The sequence below is a fragment of the Pelmatolapia mariae genome, linkage group LG9 (assembly GCF_036321145.2).
Source record: "Pelmatolapia mariae isolate MD_Pm_ZW linkage group LG9, Pm_UMD_F_2, whole genome shotgun sequence".
Classification (NCBI taxonomy): Eukaryota; Metazoa; Chordata; class Actinopteri; order Cichliformes; family Cichlidae; genus Pelmatolapia; species Pelmatolapia mariae.
In genome coordinates, this window is record NC_086235.1 from 5754402 (window position 1) to 5759457 (window position 5056).

The 5056-nt window shown below is 45.8% G+C and overlaps 1 long non-coding RNA gene across 1 annotated transcript; it reads right to left on the reverse strand.

The window, feature by feature from the left end:
• LOC134635002 (uncharacterized) lies at nucleotides 1–1866 on the reverse strand. The gene is made up of 4 exons (XR_010094918.2): nucleotides 1753–1866; nucleotides 690–738; nucleotides 458–521; nucleotides 1–58 (listed from the first exon to the last, which is right to left on the reverse strand). It is a non-coding gene; the product is annotated as an uncharacterized LOC134635002 (long non-coding RNA).
• Nucleotides 1867–5056: the final 3190 nt, after the last annotated feature.

A 5056-nucleotide genomic window follows, 5' to 3' on the forward strand; every position in this document is an offset into this window, starting at 1 on the left:
GGCGACCATCTTCACTGACCACACCATCTGTGATGGAGGACTCATCTCTCCTGGTGTCCTGCAAGCAAACAATCATATTTTTTGGAACATGAACTTAATTGCTTTCTTAAAACATTTTTTTTCTGCTTTTGGTATAAAACAGACTCCAATTTAGACAATCTCAGGCTCCCTCCCCACCAGAGAGGTTACCATCAATGTCCCAATTGTCAGTCTGGATAGCCGTGACCACCACCCAACACACAATATTGTCATGAAAGCATCATTTTAAAAAGGGCTATGCAAACATGACCAATAACTTTCATTCTAATGATGTGCAAAATGATTTGGGCACAAAACAAATTTTGCTGTTAGAAAACTTGCAGACTTCACTATATACAGTGTAGACTCTCTAAACTAAGTTTGGGGGATGTGATCTTTCAAGAAATGCAGACAAAACTGTTGTTGTTTGTTTACTTACACAGCATGTCTTGTAGAATTAACTGGAGTCACCAGCAACAGCATAGTGCAGTCATATCTCAAGTCTAATAACAGAAGACAGGAAAAGATCAGTAAAGAAACAACTTCCCCAAACCAAAGCACAAATAAAACAATAAGTAAAACAGGCTGATCTAAAGTATGATTAAAGTTCAGCCTGATTAATATAAATGTCACTGACAGTTGCTAATATATTGGAAAACCAAAATACTTACCACTGAGTTGATGTCTTTCTGTCCAACAACAGGAGTGCTGGTCCCGAGCCTCAAAGACAGTAAGAAGCAAACAGAGGGAGAAAAAACAGAACATTTTTTTAGAAACTGATTTGATCCTTAATGGCTGTTCAATCATTGTAACATAGAGTTTGCTTATGTTGTTAAATAAAGGCTAGATTTGACATTAATGGATGCCACAGATGTTCAAAAGCTGCCACAGAGCATGAACAACAACTGGACGCCTCCGAAAACCTCGTAGCATTTTTGCAAATATGTGATGTTTTGATAACTCGAGCAGACATTTGAACTTTATACAGCTACATTCTCGCCTGAAAATATCTTAAAAGTTTATTTTGTGACCCAGAAAAAGTAATACATTTTTTAGCCGCGCTCCTCCGCCATTGCCGCACTTTCAAGTACACAGGCTCCGACAACCGGCAGAGAAATGCGATCCTCCTTTTCCCCAGATTACCCATTCTGGGTCACAAAATAACCTTTTAAGATATTTTCAGGCGAGAATGTAGCTATGTAATGCTCAAATATCTACTTAATTTATCAAAATATCACATATTTGCAGAAGTGCTTCCACGTTTTCGGAGAGCTCTGTTATCCACCAGCGCGATAGCTGACCGTGAGGTCAAGGCTTGATAGAGTCGCGAGCACAGCCAACTCCTGGCATATTGTTTTCAACCCCCCTGCACTCTTTGGCTACTCAGGTTAAACGTGATGTATATATAGTTAGTTAGTTAGTTAGTTAGTAGTTAGTTAGGGCTATGGATCGAAAATACCCCCCACACCCCACCCCACCCCTAACGGCTGCACCTCCCGAAGAATTTTGTCTGGGCTCTTATCTCACTTTTTTATTTCAAACAATCAACAGAAAATTTCACAGACATAGTTTTATGTAAGGTTTTTAAGGCTGTGGTGTTAATTTTTAAGCAACATGAGCCCAGCGGCAGCAGCAACGCTAGGCTAACACTAACTAGCTAGCAAGATTAGAAACCTGGTGCTAAACTAAGAGAAGCCACAAAATCAGTTTGAATAAGAGTAAACATTTACTCACCAAGTCAGTAAAGATCCACAGCAATGACAACAATAATATCTCCAGGTTTGCTCAATATATTCCATAACAAATGCTGGCGCCATGAACATGCGGACTGATCCGGGAGGGAGGAGGACGGTAGTCACGTGGCATTTTCAACCACATCTTTCATCCTTCCGCACTGAGAAGCAAAACTTCCAGTTTCCTTAGTTTTTCTAAGTTAAGACAACTCAAATAAATGGAGTTTATCAGCGTTTTTTCATAAAAAGTACTGGTAACATATTTAAATCGAGTTCTGATAACAAATTGATAAATATTGAGTTCAGCCTATTTAATATTTTTAATTAAACACAATATTACATTTTACATTGTAATAGTCATAATAATGATGTGTTGCTGTTGGGGTATAAAATTTCTGTCAAGTCAGATGGCTGTTTTCATAGAGGTCCACTGCTGGTAAAGGTAACTCAGGTGTGGTCCCACACCTGAGTTCCCTTTACCATCAAGCATCATGCCAGAAGAGCGACAGGTGTATCGTCTGTACTGCTCCAGTTGTGAGCATCTGAAACAACTTCAGAAGTACATGTGTGAAGGTTTATAAGAACTGCTGGTGTTGTGGCCATGCCTACTAGGCTGCAAAGTGTCAACTTAAGACTACTTGCAAGCAATGTACAAGGACCCGACTGGATGCCCTCCACGCTGTAAATATAAAGCATGTTCCAGACGACGGGCCTGCTCCCTGAGAAAATTATTCAATCTGGATCAATAATATTTAATCATGGAAAGTACAACTTTAATTGTCAGATAGTCCCTATAACATATCCTTGCATCCTTGCTCTCATACACAGCGACTTTAACATTTCTGGTTCGGGACCAATGTCTTCTAAAGGCTGGTAAATCTTCTGGTACAAAATGTGATGCATTCAGCTAGAAATGGACCGGACAATGTACACTCCAATAGTGGATTTAGTGATCAGTGGTCATGACACTTTACATACTAATGATTAACATCCTATTGTTGATTATTATGCAAACAAACTCTTTATAAGATTGGAGAAACCTGCAGTCAGCTGAGACTGAAGAAGTCTCTTGGATGAGTGATGAAACGTTTGTCCCACTGAAAACGCTACGTCCAGATGAACAGAATCAACTTCTGGGATTTCCTTACCTGGATGATTGAGCATGGATCAAGATATTACCCACAATTACTTAGGTATACGAGAACAAAGGGACAGCAAGTCAGTTTCTTACAGAGGAAGAAATAAATAAATAATTATACTGTGGAGGTAAGCATCAACGACACAGAGCTCTCAGTTCTCACTCCTTCTTTATTCGTCTCCAACATCAACTGCCATATCGTGCCACAAAACAGAAGAACACACTTCCTCAACACTGGGTGTGAGTGGAGCCCTCTAGTGGTCCACCACACATGCTCCCCCCGAACACCCAGAAGAACTAGTCCAAGACCTGGGGCTTAAGCAAACGGCCGGAACGGCTGAACCGGGGGGGTGGGGAACTGAATGAGGGCAACCCAGCCCGGAAGCGAGGCTGGCACTGGCGGTCAGAAAAAGCTGCAGACGACTCGGACTCCGTTGATTGTGGATCGCTCCTGGGGAAAAAACAGAATCCATCAGCCCGGTTGCAGGTGGGCGGCCGCGGCGAGGGGCCTGGGCCGGGACCACCTGATCCTCTTGCATAACATGTGCAGGCTTAAGTCTGTCAACAGAGACAACCTCCTGCCGACCGTCAAAGTCCAAAATAAAATGTTTGTTGCCTGGTTTAAGAACCCTGTATGGCCCGTCATATGGTGGACGCAGTGGAGTCCTATGGGCATTGTGCCTGATGAAAACGAAACGAGCAGAATCCAACGAACTCGGAACAAAAGTGTCAGGCAGGCAGTGGTGCACAGGACCAGGAACAGGAAACGAGTCTCTTGGGGGGCGAAAAGGCAACAAAGAGGTATCAAAACATGGGGGAGGGATCTCAGGCAAGAATTCCCCGGGAACCTGGAGGGGCTGGCCGAGGACCAGTTCAGCTGGGGAAACCCCGAGGTCTTCTTTAACCGCGCTACGCAATCCCAGCAAAACCCACGGAAGACGGTCGACCCAGTCGCCACCTGTTAAGGAAGCCCGGAGCGCGGCCTTAAGAGACCAGTGGAACCGTTCGCACATCCCGTTAGCTTGCGGGTGGTATGCTGTGGTGCGGTGGACCTTGACCCCCAGGCCGTCAGCCATAGCAGACCAAAGCTCAGAAACAAACTGGGGGCCCCTGTGCGAGGTAATGTCAGCAGGGGGACCGAAACGTGAAACCCACGTCGACAAAAATTCTCTGACCACCGTCGCCGCTGTTGTGGACGCCGGCCACCTGGTCGTGCGGTCCACCACAGTCAAAAGGTGCGTGAAACCCTGTGACTGCGGCAAGGGACCAACCAGGTCCACATGAACGTGATTGAAACGCCTACCGGGGATACGGAAAGGTTCGAGGGGTGCCTGCGTGTGCCGGTGGATTTTCGAGCGTTGGCATGGGATACAAGCCGCCGCCCATTCTTTCACCGTCTTGCGAAGGCCCAGCCAAACGAACCTGGCGCTGACCAGCTTGACCGAGGCCCGGACGCCGGGATGAGAGAGGGCATGCACCGAGTCAAAAACACGACGACGCCACGAAAGGGGAACCACCGGGCGGGGGCGGCCGGTGGAAACGTCGCAAAGAAGGCGCGGACCGTCGTCCCACACCGGGGTGTCCTCCAGCACGAGGCCCGTTTTCGTTGACTGGAGGGCCAGGATGTCCGGGTCAGCACGTTGCTCGCCATGGCAGCGTAGTCGATGCCGACATACACTGGAGAAACCAACACACGTGACAGACAGTCAGCAACGTGATTGGACTTACCAGCCACGTGCTGAATGTCTGTGGTAAACTCCGAAATGGCTGCCAACTGGCGCTGCTGGCGTGCGCTCCATGGGTCAGAGACCTTGGACATCGCAAACGTCAAAGGTTTGTGGTCAACATACGCAGTAAAGTTGCGACCCTCAAGAAAAAAAAAGAAAATGTCGTGTCGCGAGGTGCAGGGCCAGCAACTCCCTGTCAAAAACACTGTACTTACGTTCGGCATCCCGGAGCGTACGACTGAAAAAGGAGAGCAGTTGCCAGAGACCTAAACAGAAGAACACACTTCCTCAACACTGGGTGTGAGTGGAGCCCTCTAGTGGTCCACCACAATACTGCAATTAATTTGAAGCAGTGTATAAATATTCAGAAAAACATCGAAAGATACATCACATCTTTTTTTTTTTTTTTTTTCAATCTTTAACAAATTTATTTGTACATC